Source organism: Amblyomma maculatum, chromosome 1, assembly GCF_055883805.1.
Source record: "Amblyomma maculatum isolate TAMU_Amacu chromosome 1, ASM5588380v1, whole genome shotgun sequence".
In the NCBI taxonomy this organism is placed as follows: Eukaryota; Metazoa; Arthropoda; class Arachnida; order Ixodida; family Ixodidae; genus Amblyomma; species Amblyomma maculatum.
The window spans coordinates 427,807,938-427,826,605 of NC_139344.1; positions in this window are offsets into that span (position 1 = coordinate 427,807,938).

The window sequence follows — 18,668 nt, forward strand, 5'->3', positions numbered from 1 at the left end:
CTAGGCGCAGTGCAGTTTTCCACAGTGAGTCTGACAGTTACTGCGTCTTTCCCTTCCTGCAAACCAATTATTAACACGCTTAGGTATGAGTGGTAGTGATTAGGCATGTCTCCGCATGACTAGGAAACGACCAGTATGTCAGATGAGGGCACGACGGCTTGTAATGGCCTCAACTAACAAGAAAATCAATAAATATGGTGAGATATGAGTGGTAATGACTAGCCATCACTGAGCATGACTACGGAACGACCATCATGTCAAACGACGACTTGTAATGACTGCATCTGAGTCGAAAGGAGTGAACATGCTTAGCTATGAATGGTAATGACTACAATAGCTAGGTACGACACAGCATAATAACAGCTTGAGGGGCTAGTTTGTCCTGCATAATACCCAGAAATGTGGCGAAACAAACACAATCACATGCGAAGAGACAAAACACACGCGCACACTACCAACTGTAATATGGATTTGAACACACACTTCCTCTTCACCACTCCTCTTCTTCTACACCCAAGTACATCTTCTCATCATCCTCTTCTTTGCCAAGGAGATAGTAGCACTTTGTTCCCCGCAGAACATAAACACCGTCCAAGCATGACAGTCACTAATTCTACATTCACGTACAGTCTCTTTCAAAAGTATACGTCCCAAGGTGTTCGCTTCTAAGCCCTGTAACGCGGTTACTGGCAGTAATACTGGAACATGAATGCATGATAGAGGAGAATGAGGACAAGATTTGTCACCTATGAGATTTCGAACGCTAGAGTTGCGTTACGAGCCCTGTTACTGGGCTGAAAATGAATACCCTTGGGCTGTATACTTTTGACAAAGACTGTACCTCTTTGCCCAGCAGCTAATACCACAATCGTCCCAGTGTACGACACCCATCTTCTAAGCTCGACAGTCACAAAGTCCACCACATAGTCACATAGTCGCACATTATTAACCAACTACCTCACATGTGCAGTAAGACATGTCCATCCAAAACACCATGACTGAACCATGAAAATGAAATAACAAGAAGAATAAGATTGGGATGGAGCGCATTTGGCAAGCACTCGCAGATTATGACTAGCAGCTTACCGGTATCGCTCAAGAGGAAAGTATACAACAGTTGCATCTTGCCCTATGGGGCTGAAACGTGGAGGCTAACCAAGAAAGTTCTACTTAAGTTGAGGACAACCCAGAGGGCTATGGAACGAAAAATGGTAGGGGTAACATTAAGAGATAGAAAGCGTGCAGAGTGGGTCAGAGAAATAACTCAAGTTATCGACATTCTAGTGGAAATTAAGAAGAAGAAATGGACATGCACAGGACATGTAGTGCGAACAGAGGATAATCGATGGTCGCTGAGGGTAAGAAACTGGATTCTAAGGAAAGGAAAGCGTAGCAGGGGGCGGCAGAAAGTTAGGTGGGCGGATGAAATTAAGAAGTTCGCAGGCGTCAAGTGGATGCAGCTAGCACAGAACCGGGTTAAGTGGAGAAATATGGGGGAGGCCTTCGCCCTGCAGTGGGTATAATCAGGCTGATGATGATGATGATGATGATCCAATGTGAAGTCCCTATGTAATGAAAAAACTGTAACCTGCCCAACTTGTCTACGAAGCAACGAAGTATATGAGAATGAGAAGTACATCTACTTGAGGCAAAGAAGGATCAATAAACAAACATGGCCCCAATACGTGAGAGGTGTCTAAGAATGACAGCTTTAGGCCCGATAATAAACTCGATTCTTTCCATTACTCAAGACGATTCATCAATGAAAGTAAATTCTCAGCGAGGCTTCGCTAATACATATGTCTTCTTTCTTCTGTATCCAGAACGCCTCTCAAATTTCGCGCGCCATCTTATCCCGACTCTTCCCTAAAATATTAAGCCTGCTAAACAATGGCTCACACTTGCACTTCTGACTGTTCAGGGGTAAATTTGACTCCTTCCCATTTTCTATGGACTTCTCATGTTCCCTTATTTTATCATTAATACATCTTTCAGTCTGCCTTATATATACTTTACCGCAAGTCAGTGGAATCTCGTAAATAACTCCCACCACACATCCAATAAAACTTTAAATGCTTCTTATCGCATTGTGCTTTCTTTCTCCTCCCTATTAATGCACACAACCCACCCAGCTTTTTGGCGCAGAAAACACAACTGGTACCTCACGCCTACCTGCCACCTTTTTCAGGCGGTGAGCCACTCTATGAATATACGGTATTACTTGTGGAAGTTTATTTCTGAACTTATCTGCAGTCCTTCTTTTCCCTTTCATTTTCTAAAGCAGACTCTGATACCCCACAAATAATCGTAACCGGGAAACCAGCCACCTGAAGCCTTTGTAATTGGTTATTGAAGCTATCCTCAGCCATATGTTCACATGGTTTTAACAGTTCAGTTCAGTCGTTCAGTTGTGTCCGACTCTTCTTGACCCTACAGACCATGTCACGCCACGCCTTCCGGTCTCTCACTATCTTCCTAACATCACATACTTCATCTGCAGCTCCTCGAGGATGCCATCTTGCACACAGCACAGGGCCGACTCCAAACAAAGGGAAGCTATCGCTCTTTCAACAGTCTTTGAATGGGCTGAACCATATGGAAGTTCTTAGACACCTCTCATGTATTGTGGCCATGTTTATTTATTGATCTTTCTTTCCCTCAAGTACGTGTACTTCTCATTCTCATGTACTTCGTTGCTTCGTAGACATGTTCGGAAGGTTAGTTTTTTCATTGCATAGGGACTTCACCAGTGATGTGTTTTGGATGGACATGTCTTCCTGCGCATGTGAGGTGGTTGGTTGTTAGTGTGTGACTATGTGACTATGTGGTGGACTGCCCAGCTTGAATGATGGGTGTGATACACTGGGACGATTGTGGTATTAGCTGCTGGGCAAAGAGGTACGTGTGTGGAGATGTACGTGAGTGTAGAATTGGTGACTGCCATGCTTGGACGATGTTTATGTTCTGCGGGGAACGAAGTGCTACTATCCCCTTGGCAAAGAAGAGGATGGTGAGATGTACTTGGGTGTAGAAGAAGAGGAGTGGTCAAGAGGAATTGTGTGTTCAGATCCATATTACAGTTGGTAGTGTGCGCGTGTCTTGTGTCTCTTCGCATCTGATTGTGTTTGTTGCGCCCCATTTCTGGGTATTATGACATAGCATGACTACGGAACGATCAATATGCGAAGCGACGACTTGTAATGACCGCAACTGTATGGAAATGACTAAACATGCTGAGCTGTGTGTGGTAATAACTACGGAACGAAGAGTGCGTCAAACGACATCTAATGGCAGCTACTGACTGGAGATGAGCAAATATGCTTAGCTATAATTGGTAGTGACTACAATGACTAGGCATGACTCAGGATGACTCAGCATGACTACGAAGTGGCCAATATGTCAAACGACGCATTGCAATGACCACAATTTTGTATGAAGAAGAGGGGTAGACTTTCGCCATTTTTCTCTTAAGAGACATATGAGACACAATGCTTTTCTGTGGGCGCCTGAACCACGCCGTAATCGAAGGGGGAAGCTGGGACTGAACGTGGAAAAAGAGGACGAGAAGCCGCAGGGGAGAAATACGGAATAATTTCGACCACCTGGGTATCTTTAACGTTCGTTGACAAAACACAGCACACGTACGCTTCATAGTTTCGCCTCCATCAAAACGCAGCCGCCGGCGGACTTGTTCGAGCAGCCTGGCAACCAGAGCTGGAATTTTACCGATGCCGGCATTCTCAAACGCCGTAGACCCCCCCCCCCCCCCTCTTTTTTCTTTCTCTCTCTTTCTTTCTGGATGATGTTGCGTGCCATGGAACCCAGAAGAGCTGCAATGACATCACGTGGATAATTTCTTTGCATTGCTTTCTGTGCTTTATTTTCATTTCCTTGAGCTTTGGGGCAGTGTTGACGGAAGGAAGGATAAAGAGCCGGTCGGAATGGCAAGCGAGATGAGAAATGAAGCCAGCGAAATGGGGTGCGGTAGTAACCGTCAAGCGCTCGCATGTGTTTTTCTGTGAAAGCACGTTTTGGCGTATGATTACTGTGGATGGGATGGGACTAGTAATGTATACAGGCGATAACGATAATAACAACTGCAATAACTTGCAATGATTAATAAACGGCACATTATTAGTGATAATAAGTCGAAATCAATGTAACATATAGATGATACTACTCAGTCATGACAATACGATGAGAGAGCACTCATAGCGTAAGTCAATTAGAATTTAGATCAACATTGCCGATGAACGTATGACATCATCACATTAGATAAATAGGTATTGAATAGACTACTGCTTAGTTCGGAGTGCTTAATCATAGCTGTAGTTAGTGATGGAGATTGTGCTATTACTGATGAGATTAGACCGACAAGAGCTGTATTAACGCTTCGGTATCAGGTAACATAGTTAATTATTAGAGTTATTTTTCATAATAAAGACAATTTGCGCGACTGATATTATAACAATAATAAGACAACATATGTAAGTCTAATCACATAAATCAATAAAATATCAGCTCAAAAATAGCAATAAACATATGCGACCAGATTATATAGGAAGTATGTATGAGATTCCTGACCAATTAGTGATAGCTAGTGATATAGTGAGAATAGTCGATACATTTTTACTTTTATCAAATGATCACGTCATAGGACCGTTTCTAGACGAGAAAAGTCACGATTGAGTTGATGGCGTGATAGCTACATGTGACAAACAAATATCTAGACAAGTTGTAAATAACGGAATAATATCGAACGTAGGCGCCTGGAGATTGTTGTCCGAACTCCAAATCGGCGCTGCTGTCGATTGAGAGGCCCTATTTCTCATATCTCGGGACAACAACATGTTCCACACCATGGTATAACGTAGTTCTGCTCTGTCTCATGGGTGCTCTCAGAAAGGGAATATGAATATTGATCACCGGTAATAAACAGCTCACTGCCATTACCGCAGGTGGCTCTGGCGCTGAGCGAGCTCTGGGTGGAGTCACACCGGGAGAGACTCCCCCGAACGCTGAAGTGCGTCTTCCCGAATTCCACCAAGTTCGAGCAAGTGGAAACACAAGCTTTACAGGTGCGGGGAATTCTACTGTGCAACTAGCGATTACACTAACGGAGTATTATTAACGCGTACATTTTACTAAAGTTGTTTTGTTTGATTTACGTTGTGGGGTTCAACGTCCCAAAGCAACTCAAACTGTGAGAGACGCCATAGTGTAAAACTCCGGAAACTTCTACCACCTGGGGTTGTTTAACGTGCATTGACATCGCACACGACACGAACGCCATGCTTTTCGCCTCCACCGAAAAGCTATCGCCACCGCTGGGATACGATTCCGCATCCTTCGACATATGAATCGAGCGACGTAATAACTACGCCACGACGGCGGGGGATTCTTTTTTTTTTTTTTAGTGTAGATTATAAACTAACTGATCTATAGGCGGATGGTTTGAAGAAGCTGGCAGCCTGCTTCATTCGAACAATGGCCTGTCTACCCGGGCTTACTATTCGGAAAGTATATTTGACTGACGGGTAACGAAGAAGGTAGTCTCCTGCTCTAACCGATGATCGACGTCTGTGGCTTCACTGCGGAACAAGAGATGTGAGCTGCCTTTTATAAGGAAAAGACATCCCGCCAGCTGTATCTGGTGAAAAGCGCAATCATAATCAATAAAATGAAGCATGCACCTGTCGTTTCCCTCATTGCGCTTGCGCGCGAAACCAAACGCTCTGTAGGAACTCCAAGCGCGCAGCTCCACAGAGTAGAACTTGCAAGCCCTTAATATGGCAGCAAGCGCACAAAGTGTTAGGATACAAACACACATCACTTAGCACTGAATGCCTCTCTCTGCTTAGATACTCACGAGCATCGTTTATAAACAACGAGACTAATAAAGCCGCTGGCAGAATCCAACTATGGCACAGCACAGCGCACCAAGTTTTCCGGCGGAAATTTATTTTCGCGGCCGCGAGGCTGCCTGTATAATTGCATATAAGCTGAAAACAGGCAAAACACGGACAACGTTTGCAAAAAAGAGATGACCAAATGCTTCCGGCTTTTCTGCAATTTCGAATCGCTAGCGAAATGTAAGGATAAAACCATAGTTAATGCAATTATTCAAGAGAAGAAATGTTGTCATGCTTTTCTACTTGTAATGAGTGTTCAAAACAGAGATAATTCTCATCTTTAATGAGTTTCCGGCGTTAACTGAAGTTAACGCGTCCACCTGTTCCTTACGTGGACGCACATGTGGTCGCTATTCAAGAATTTTCGCAGAATTCTATGGTGAACCCCTCACGTATTGCCTAAGCTTCGACATAAACGTTTCTGCGTATTCAAATGTAAGAGGTTCGCAATTGACTTCGCAATAAGGCTGAGCTTTCTGCCAGGAACAAGCACCTCCTTAGCAGGGCACACAGCTTGCCCTGGGGAAAAAAATGTTTGGTTTCTACGCCGCCTTTGTATGCAAGAGAAGTTGGCAACGGCGTACACAAGCCTAGCTGCCAGCACATTATTAAACGTTGTATTTTTGTTTTTTAACGTCATATATGAACTTTTACTTTAAAACTTTGCAGCCTGTTTGCCCAGTTAATCAAATGGAAAGTCGGTACGGCGCAGTTGTTAGACCTTGAATACATTTATATACATTTTACAGTTTGTTATACCTCAATTTGTTTTCATATAAACTGCGCTCAACTATATGATCCCACTCTCCCTAAATTGTTTATTTCATTTTATATTTTTTTGTGGAAATAAAAGAACATGTTTTTCTTTTTTTTTTTTCATTTTACAACACTGCCTGGTGACGACATCGGCGTCACCAACTGGTCAAGCCCCCGCTCCCTCACAGTGTGCATCTGTGGCATTAATCTGCAAATTGCCATTAGGCGGGGGAAACTGCGCCGAACATGAATAGAGAATGTGAGCATTGTCTGCTTGCGGATAAATGCAAATCGTGCGTTCGGGTAAGGAGGCACCAGGGTCAATAAGAACAAGGCGTAGAGGGGAGAGTAAAGTGTGGGCATATACATTACGCCACGTGCTTTGTTGGAGCCTATAGAAAGACTTGTGAGAAGGGGAGATAGGGAAAAACGGGAGTTGCGATGACGAAAGGTGATGTCACGGATGATGAGGAGGTAGTCGGGTGTCTCCATCTCGGAGCGGAGGTGGCCAGCTCGGTCGGCCATCTAGTGAGCGATGGAATTTGCCTCTTCGTTTCCAGGGTGCCCCACGTGAGCTGAAACCCAAAGGAGTTCAATCTGTGTGATTCGTATGAAGGAAATGCTTCGGTGTCATAGAAAGCATTTCATATGATTTACACGTTCACGTTAAATACACTCATCATTCTAGCCTTCATCTTTACCTCTTAGGTGCTGTCCGCCGAAGTGGTCTTCGACGCGTACAGGTCGACGGCCGAGACCTCCGACGAGCGGCTGGTGGGCTTCCAGAGCCTTACGCTGCCGCAGCTCTTCTTTGTGGCCGCCTGCTACGCCATGTGCCCTGGAGTACCGTCCCCCGCCCGCTTCATCGCCGGTCTCACCGATGACATTAACGGAGCCGAGCCCGGCTGTGACGCTGTTCTGGGCCGTACCAAGCAGTTCGCACAGGCCTTTGGTTGCAAGGCCAAGGCAACAAAGAACGCGGGCGCACAGTGTAGTGTGCTAGCTCGAAGCTAGAGCCCCTTTCACGCTCTCTTGAATTCCGGCAACCTCTCGAAGTTTTATGACACCGCTGTTGAGATTTTCCCGCCTCTAATTACGCACAGCTGCTTTCTTGAGAATTCAGATCATATGTGGCTCTTCATTGTGACATGTAGCGTTACGTGACTAACTACTAATGACGCTAGAGCCTTTTCTTTATTAATTCACGTGTCCAAACCGGGCAATTGTTGTATGTATTTTTATTTATATTTATTTATTTCTATCGTGGGCAATTCGCAATTTTCTACCATGTGATGAACCTCTCTCCGGACACATCCGTTTCAAGTTGTTTCGTGCTGTCCATATGCGCACTTTGTGGAAATAGCTGAGCTCCTCTCTATTATCTACTTGCGTAATATTACAATCCTGCGCAGCATCGCAAAAACGTAAATGGCCTATTTACGATGTTAATCATGTACACGGCTTAAGGCCAGGTGCTTTTAAGTTGTTTAGTCAAAAAGTGACCACACGCATTATTAGAGTATCTTGAGGCTGTCGAGTTGCGTTCTATTCGCTCGTGACGGATTAGGAAACGTCATAAGCCCATACTACCCAGATCAAGGCACAGTTGTAGCCTTGCTGCCCGCAAAGCAAACCACAAGCCTTTTACAAGTGTAGTCTCTGGCGCTTCTTATAATTTCTCAAAAAAGGCGCCGAATTGACTCTGCTTGTCAGCTTTAGCGGGCGATGCCCCCGATACCGCTCTAGCTGTGTTCTGAGAAATGTGGTGCCCGTATCAGTGGACATTACTGATGCCTCCTTACCGATCATCGTTTTGATTTCCACAAACCGAAGGGAACTGGCCAATATTTTAGGGAAAATAATACTTTTTTTAATTTAATTGCTTGGCTGCGTGGAGTGGCTCCGGGAACACTTCCGGGCACCTCACTGAATGCACTGCGACTACAGAAAATAGTACTTCGCATGAGCTACAAAGCGGGAGCCTCAGCGCACGAAGGTATTGTACATTGCCGCCAACCATGCTGTGTTTCCTAATTATCGGGAGAGAATGAGGCTGTTAATGCGAAACGTGTGTCATTTTGCTTGTTTGTTCTGGCTTCTCGTCATGGTGATATCAGTTTCGAAAATAACTGCGCACCTCACTGGATGCTTCTTCAATGTCAGTGCAGTGCTGCTTCTTTAAATCGGCTGTTTCTATTTGACCGCTGTATGCTGCATCAGTTTAATCCAAAATGCTTAACTGACTTGCCACACACATGCATGAGCCTTTGGTTTTAAGCCATAACACGCAAATACATCCCGTTCTCTCAAACATGTGCGCTATGCAATGACCTGGCATTGCGCTAACAGTCACTGAACTTGTCGGAAAAACTCACTCTATTGCGCCAACTCTTAACTCATAAGCGCTGCGGAATATAAATGCTCGGAATATAACAAGCCCCTGTACATAGTATTGATTGAGAAAAAGCATTTGACTCAATCGAAACCGCGGCATTCATGAAGGCATTGCGAAATCAGGATGTAGATGAGCCATATTCGAAACTAGTGAATATTTTAGTGGCTCCATAGTTCTTCATAAAGAAAGTAATAAAATTATCTTAAGAAAAAGGGGTATGCAAAGAGACATGATCTCCCCAGTACTATTCACAACTTGCTTAGAAGTATTCAGACTTGGAATGGGAACAGTCCAGTATAATGCTTTATGGAGAATATGCCACAATAATCCGAGGTTCGCTGGTGACATTATCTTGCTAAGCAACTCAGCGGATGAATTACAAAGTATTCATGACCTACACGAGAAAAGCGGAAAGACCAGTATTGCCGCGGGTGATGCTCCGTTCACATCAAATCGGCCCGCCTCCGTTTTTTACGTGACCAATGACGTCATGAAGTCAGCAAAAAAAAAATAATAAAAAGCTCTGCGCGGTTTCTTTTGAAGGGCTTTTTTTTTTTTTCGCTACCAGCTGGATCGGCGCGCGCGGCAGAGTTTGCTCCGAGGCGGCGGATGCGTGGTAAGCGTCGCCGAGGAAGGGTGCCCTGCTTCAAATGTTCAGCTATAACGACCGCTTGTGTACACTGCACTTGTGACAGGTCAGCAGCGGGTACTTGATGTAAGCTTGGAGATATATCTGTTGTTGAACGATACCTAATTGTGATCACTTGAACCACGCATTTGAGCAGCTGCGTCGATCGTCAGAGTTAAGGGCTTATATCTCCATTGCAGTTGCGCAACTAGATTATTTACAGCTGATAAAATGGCACATATAAGGTGGCGTTTCCTTGGCACTTATCTCATGCACAGAAACTTCATGATTGGTCGCCATTGAATTCACCAGCTGCCACATGAATACCATCCTGGGGTGAGCAAAATGCCTTGCTTTCCCTTAAATAACAAAACCGTTAAGTCCAAGGAATCACAATTAAGCTGAGCTGCTAAGGTATAATTATAACAAATGTTTAGCTTGTCTCTCTCCGCAGTATTCATCAAAGCTACATTTTTAATTTGCCTGCTTTCGTTCATACTCTTCCCAAAACTTCTTTTTAAACCAGACAAGATCTTAACTAGCTAGTTGAGCTAGTTTATGAAGAATTTCCTGCGGGTGGAGCCGCTCTGGTCCCAATTGGCCCTAACATAGAACCAACTCAGAATTGTTCCATAAGCTATGCCCTAACTGGTCAAGATTGTTACTTGATATATTGGTAATTATCTCTGTGCAGAATTAAAAGCATAACCACGTACCCTCAATAAAATTAACATTACATAAATACTAGCTGTAGCTTCACACCATGCATCAACTTTCTGTGCTAGTAAGAAGAATTGGTACACTCAGCTTATATATATATATATATATATATATATATATATATATATATATATATATATATATATATATATATACTATTCTGCACTGTGCGTAAAACAAGCTAGGACGATACCTAAAGAAATGAGAGTCCACAGATAGCGTACAGTGCTTATGACCCAGATGTATGCATAACATTAATGCGCACAATTGCAACTCGGTTGCCCACGCACCGATGGCAGGGCAAAAGCCTCTGCTATATTCCTTGAAATAGTGTTTTAGCAGCTGCACCCGCCTAGTCTACACAAAATTTCTGATCTCATCCGCTCATATTTCTGCCTCCTTCTGCGACATTTGCCTTGTCTTGAAATCCATTCAGTTACCCCTAGCCGCTACGGTTAGTTTGCGTGCACATTAAAATTCTTGCCATGACTATTTCTTATTGATTTGAACTAGAATGTCAATAACTCGCGTTTACTCCCGACCCGCTCTGCTCACTTTCTGTCTCCTAGTGTTACGCCTATCGTTTTCTATACCAAAGCTATCTGCATTGTCTAAAAGTTATGTTGAACCCTTGTTATTAATATATAGTAATATATTAATATAGTTATATATATATATATATATATATATATATATATATATATATATATATATATATATATATATTTATATATATATATTGCCACACCGCTGACCATCTTCTAGCGCCACCAAGTGGCCGAATGTCTTGGCACGTGGCTAAGCGTCATCCTCGTCTCTCTCGAGTTTTCGCTTGATTAAAAAAGGGCCAGCTCGGTTGTTGTGCTGCTTGCTACGTGTGTTGGTGACATTTGGTGGAGGTGCACGGTAAGATCCCATGTACGTTGGCCCCGAAGACGTCAGTGACGCTGCTCATCAACGCGTGGACGCGACTCCTGTCCATAAAGCCAGTCGTCGCCTGCGAGGCCTACAACCTGAGTTTGAACCGTTGTCCACCCCGCTACGAACCATGACATCCACGACGAGCAGCCAGACAAGTCAGCCTTCCAGCAACGCCCCACCATTCGTCCTTCTCGCACCGCGATCACCGCCATCATTTCATGGTGACCGGTTAGAGGATGCGGAAGACTGGTTGGCCAGTTTTGACCATGTGGCTGCATTTAACCAATGGGACGACGAGCGGAAGCTAATGAATGTGTACTTCGCGCTGCAAGACTCGGCCGAGACGTGGTTTGAGAACCACGAGGCCTCCTTTGTCAACCGAGCTGGCCCTTTTTTTAATCAAGCGAAAACTCGAGAAAGACGAGGATGACGCTTAGCCACGTGCCAAGACATTCGGCCACTTGGTGGCGCCAGAAGATGGTCAGCGGTGTGGCATTGTGGCAATGTGGCAATGTGGTCACAGCACCATCACTCGTGGCATTGCTGAAGCTAACATGTCACTGCTTCTAACTCGACAAGTTTGTGTAGCTCGGGGCCTTGTCGAACTTGTCCGTGGCCAAGCCAAAGTGCTAGTGACAAACTTCACATGTGAACCCCAACATTTGACGGCGAACACGACGGTCGCTTATTGTGAAGAACTTGGAGAATGTACAGGCCAGTACGCTTTATCCAACACGTCAGTTCAGTTCAGTTCAGTTCAGGCGTTCAGTCGCGTCCGACTCTTCGTGACCCTATGGACCATGTCACGCCACGCTTTCCGGTCTCTCACTTTCTTCTTAACATCACATAGCTTCATCTCGAATGCCTCGAGGATGCCATCTAACCATCGCGTTCGCTGCCTACCCCTTCTCCGGCGACCCTCAACTTTTCCCAACATCAAATCTTTCTCCAGCGACTCCTCTCTTCTCACCAGATGACCAAAGTAGCTGAGCTTTAACTTTAGAATTTGACCCTCCAATGAGCAGTCAGGGTTTATGGTCGACAATATCGACTGATTTGATCTTCTGGCAGTCCAAGGAACTCTCAAGAGTCTTCGCCAGCACCACAATTCAAACGCGTCAATTCTTCGGCGGTCAGCCTTTTTCACAGTCCAACTCTCGCATCCATACATCACAACTGGAAAGGCCATAGCACGAGTTATACGGATCTTGGTTGGCAGACTAATGTCTCTGCTCTTTACTAGGCGGTCAAGGCTAACCATTGTTCTCTTTCCCAAAAGCAGGCGTCTCCTAATTTCACGGCTGCAGTCTCCTTCCGAGGTAATCTTGGCGCCCAAGAACAGAAAGTCTGTCACAGCTTCCACTTCTTGTCCATTGATGCTCCAGGACTTGATAGGGCAAGACGCCATGATGTTTGTCTTTTTAATGTTCAGTTTAAGCCCAAACTTCTCACTCTCTTCTTGTACGCGCATCAGAAGTCTCTTGAGGTCCACTTCACTTTCTGCCATTAAAGTGGTATCATCCGCATATCTAAGGTTGTTGATACGTTTTCCAGCAATCTTCACTCCAGCTGAAGACTCGTCCAGACCGGCCTTCCTCATGATGCACTCTGCATATAGGTTAAATAGGCAGGGCGACAGTATGCAGCCTTGCCTCACCCCTTTCTCAATCGGAAACCAATCAGTAAGACCATGCCCAGTTCTGACTGTGGCCTCTTGTCCTTCATACAGGTTCCTGAGGAGACAGATGAGGTGAATTGGAACTCCCATCTCTTGGAGAGCTTGCCACAATCTGCTGTGATCAACGCAGTCAAACGCTTTCGCATAATCAATAAAGCAGAAGTAAATGGGTTTCTGGAACTCTCTTGCTTTTTCCATGATCCAGAGAAGGTTGGCAATTTGGTCTCTAGTTCCTCTGCCCTTGCGAAACCCAGCTTGCACGTCCGGAAGCTTCCGATCCACATACTGCTGCAGCCTACCTTGCAGGATTTTTAACATCACCTTGCTAGCATGCGAAATAAGCGCGATCGTGCGGTAGTTGGAACAATCTTTGGCACTGCCTTTCTTTGGAATGGGGATGTAAACTGACCTCCTCCAATCCTGTGGCCACTGCAGGGTTGTCCAAATCTTCTGACATAATGTATGCAGTGCGTTAACAGCGTCGTGGTTGAGGTTTTGAAGCAACTCAGCTGGAATACCATCAATTCCGCTAGCTTTGTTCTTAGCAAGGCTGGCTAAGGCCCATTCAACTTCACTCTTCAGGATGCCCGGCTCGAGATCAGTAATCACAACCGTCTTATGTTGGGTTTGCACATCGGGGTCCTTCTTGCACAGTTCTGTGTATTCCTGCCACCTCTTCTTTACCTCTGAGGCTTCAGTGAGGTCCTTGCCTCGTTTGTCCTTTATCACGCCCAGCTTAGCACAGAAGCTTCCTCTGATATCTTTGATTGTCTTATACAGAGCTCTTGTGTTCCTTAATTGGCTGTTGTCTTCAACTGCTTGACACTGTATGTTCAGGAAGGCATTCTTATCTCTCCTTGCTATTTTCTGAAAATCCGCATTGAGAACCTTGTATCTTTCTCTTTCCCCCATATCTTTTGCCATCCTCCTTTCTTCAGCTATTTGCAAAGCCTCTTCAGATAACCAGTTTGCTTTTTTGCATTTCTTTTGCTTTGGAACTACCTTAGTAGCAACTTCTTGTATTATATCACGAACATCAGTCCACATCTCTTCGGGCTCTTTGTCTTCTAGATCTAATTCTTTAAATCGATTCCTCACTTCCACAGCATATTCTAATGGAATTTGATCCAGATCATGCCTGAAAGGCCTTCTAGTTTTCTGCGTTTTCCTCAATCGAAGCTTAATTTTGGCAACAAGAAGCTGATGATCGGTGCCACAATCGGCCCCAGGCCTTGTTTTTACTGCTTGTATAGCGCTTCTCCATCTCTGCCGGCAAATAATATAATCGATCTGATTCCTGTACAGACCGTCCGGTGAAATCCATGTGTACAGGCGCCTCTTGTGCTGTTGAAAATGAGTATTCGCTATGGTCAGGTTGTTTTCTTGACAGAACTCTACTAGCCTCTGCCCAGCTTCATTTGGCTAACCAAGGCCGAACTTGCCTGTAATTCCGGATATTTCTTCACTCCCGACCTTAGCATTCCAGTCTCCTATGAGAAAAACGACGTCTGATGATGGGGTGCGGATTAAAAGGCATTGTAGGTCCGCATAAAATCTCTCAACGTCAGCTTCTTCAGCAGCAGTGGTTGGTGCATAGACTTGGATAACTGTTATGTTGAAAGGGTGACCTTGGATCCGAAGTGAAATCATTCGGTCGTTTTTGGGGTTGTACCCTAGCACTGCTTTGCCCATTCTTCTGTTTACTATGAGAGCGACCCCACTCCTTCTCTTGGATTCGTGCCCACAATAAAAGACATAATGGTCGCCGGAGTTAAATTCTCCCATTCCGGTCCACTTGAGCTCGCTGATACCCAAGATATCAATGTTCAATCTGTCCATTTCTCGCTTGACGATATCCAGTTTACCTTGCGTCATAGATCTTACATTCCATGTTGCTATGTGATATATTTTCTTGCAACATCGGACTTTCCGGTCACTTCCCGACACATCCACAGCTGAGCGTCCTTTTGGCTTTAGCCCAGCCGCTTCATTCGTCCTGGAGCTACTAGGAATAGCCCTTTGTTCATCCCCAGTAACATGTGGGAAGCCTTCCAACCTGGGGGGCTCATCTTCCGGCGCCATATCGATAATGGTATTGTGACTGGCCATAGGGTTTTCTTGGCAGGAAATACTGGAGTGGGTTGCCATTACCTTCTCCAGTGAATCACATTTTGTCAGAACTCTCTGTCGTGACCTGTCTATCTTGGGTGGCCCTACACAGCAGAGCTCACGACTTCATCGAGTTTCGCAAGCCCCTCCGCCACGACAAGACCTCGACAATGCGACACCTACAGCCATTCAGACTGATGTGAACCCGCACCTCTTGCCCAGTGAGAAACGCTGCATAGAGAATCTTGTCAATTCGTTCCGCGACTGTTTTTGTATCAACCTCCAAGGTCCGACAGACGCCACTAACGAAGCACCGAATTATATTTGCCGATGACCAACGTCCACTATGTCAGCGTCCTTACCGGGTGCCTTCAAAAGAACCTGATGCCATCCGCCGCCGAGTAACAGAAATGCTCCTGGACGACGTTATCCAACCGTCAACGAACCCCTGGTCTTCGCCTGTTGTCCTCGTCGCAAAGAAGGATGGAACCTTGAGGTTTTGCGTGGATTACAGACGCCTCAACAACGTCACGAAAAAGGATGTGTACCCCCTGCCACGCATAGACGATTCCCTCGATCGCCTTCGCCATGCTACTTACTTTTCGTCCCTTGACCTCCGCAGTGGATATTGGCAAATAGAGGTTGACGAGCGAGATCGTGAGAAGACCGCTTTTATTACGCCGGACGGTTTGTATGAATTTAAAGTGCTCCCGTTTGGTCTGTGTTCGGCCCCTGCCACATTTCAACGAATGATGGACACTGTACTCTCTGGTCTGAAGTGGCAGTCATGCCTCGTATATCGCGACGACGTTGTGATTTTCTCGGACACGTTTGACGAGCACCTGAAACGTTTGCGCGCTGTCTTCGAGGCCATCCGATCTGCCGGTCTCTTTCTAAAACCCGAAAAATGGCACTTTGCTTTTAACGAGCTGAAATTTCTTGGCCACATTGTCAGCGCTCGAGGTATTAGCCCAGACCCAGAGAAGACGGCCGCTGTCTCTTCATTTCCCAAACCAGCGGATAAACGAAGCTTGCGTCGATTTCTCGGCCTCTGCGCGTACTATCGTCGCTTTGTTAACAATTTCTCCAAGATCGCTGAGCCTCTGACCCGCCTGACAAAAGACGCCGAGCCGTTCTTTTGGAGCCCCGACCAGGAAAACGCTTTCACGGAACTCAAGTCCCGTCTCCAATGTACGCCAATACTTGGCCACTTCGACGAAGAGGCCGACACGGAACTGCACACGGATGCCAGTAACGTTGGCCTCGGTGCGGTCCTTGTTCAGTGGCAGGACGGTGCAGAACGTGTCATTGCTTACGCCAGTCGCACTTTGTCCCGTTCCGAAGTTAATTATTCAACTACCGAAAAGGAGTGCCTCGCTGTTGTGTGGGCAGACATGAAATTTCGTCCGTACCTGTACGGTCGTCCGTTTCGTGTCGTGAGCGACCATCACTCTCTGTGTTGGCTGGCAAACCTGAAAGATCCATCGGGTCGGCTTGCTCGATGGAGCCTTCGGTTGCAAGAATTTGACGTTACAATCGTGCACAAGTCCGGCAAGAAACACAGTGATGCTGACTGTCTGTCCCGCGCCCCTACTCCCTGCCACGCGGACGGCTCCGACGACGATTCCGTTTTCCTCGGTGTTATCGCGACGTCCACCTTATCCCGAAAGCAGCGGGCTGACTCTGAACTTTTGCCCCTCATTGAATACCTCGAAGGAACCGTGTCATCTCCTCCTCAGCTCTTCAGGCGGGGACTGTCGTCATTTTGCCTGCGCGATGGTGTGCTCTACAAGAAGAACTACGGTCCAACAGAAACCGCTTATCTACTTGTAGCACCCACAACGCTACATGACGAAGTTCTTCGTGCGTGCCACGATGACATTTCTTCCGGCCATCTCGGGTTTTCTCGCACATTGGCACGGATACGCCGAAGGTACTACTGGCCCAGGCTAGCTGCCGTTGTGCACCGCTACGTCCGTACCTGCCGTGAGTGCCAGCGGCGGAAGACACCACCCATTTTCTGGGTGGTGTCTCTGGGCTCTTACAGCCTATCGATCCCCCGAAATTCCCATTTCAGCAGGTCGGCATGGACTTACTGGGCCCATTTCCGAAGTCCTCCATGGGTAACAGGTATATAGCGGTTTCCACTGACTACCTTAGCCGCTACTGTGAGACCAAGGCCATTCCCCGTGGTACCGCAGATGAAGTTGCGCATTTCTTCATTCACAACATTGTACTCCGTCATGGTGCGCCAACAGTCGCCTTAACTGACAGAGGAACCTCGTTTACGTCGGCACTCACGAGTGAGGTACTTCGACTCAGTGGCACCCCCCACCGCAAGACAACAGCCTATCATCCTCAAACTAATGGACTGACTGAGCGGCTTAACAAGACAACTGCCGATATGATTTCTATGTATGTAGACGACGGTCATGGGAACTGGGACCGAATACTGCCGTACATCACGTTCACATGCAACACTGCACTCCAGGAAACAACACGTTTCACCCCATTTCATTTGGTTTATGGACGCGAACCCTTGACTATGCTGGATGCCATGCTTCTTCCAGATTCTGCTCCCTCCACTGTCGTGGGGGCTGTCGGGCAAGCTGCACGCCAGCTTGCCCGACAGCGAATTCGGCACCAACAAGTACACGACGCCCAGCGCTACAACCTGCGACACCGAGAGATGACTTACACGCCCGGCGACCAAGTCTGGATACGGAGCCCAATATGGTTTCGAGGGAGCTCTGAAAAGCTTCTGCGGCGATACTTTGGACCTTACGAGGTGCTCCGCCGCCTCAGCGCTGTGAACTATGAGGTGCTACCACAAGGCACTGTACGCTCCTCTCGGCAGCCGAAATCTGAAATAGTTCACGTTGCCAGAATGAAGCCCTATTACAATCGGTAAACCAATTCAGGGTCCAAACCAGAGCCAGAGACTTTCCCGTATAACGTGCCCCGCTTTTCTACTATTCCCCTACGCTTGCGGCATCGGGTCGATGCCCCTTGGAAGGGGGGCAATGCCACACCGCTGACCATCTTCTGGCGCCACCAAGTGGCCGAATGTCTTGGCACGTGGCTAAGCGTCATCCTCATCTCTCTCGAGTTTTCGCTTGATTAAAAAAGGGCCAGCTCGGTTGTTGTGCTGCTTGCTAGGTGTGTTGGTGACAATATATATATATATATATATATATATATATATATATATATATATATATATATAGATTGCCAGGGGGCTCTCGGAGCGAAAGAAGTATGGCTGTATGGCACACATCAACCAGCTTCTACCTCCATTGCGAGCGTTGTCCGCGACGAAGTGCAGCAAGCGCTCCGGCCTCCGTTTCCAAGCGGTGAACCTCACCCTGCTCCTCCTCTTACGCCACCTGAGTGCCAGCGTCCCACATACGCCGAGGTGCTACAATACTCGCCGCCCCAGTCGCCGACCTTCATTCCTGCTAACGTAGCTGCACCAACAACACCGGCCCCCGTGATCCAGTACATAAAGGATTCCCGACAGTCTAGACGGAAAGCAGACGAGTGGCATAC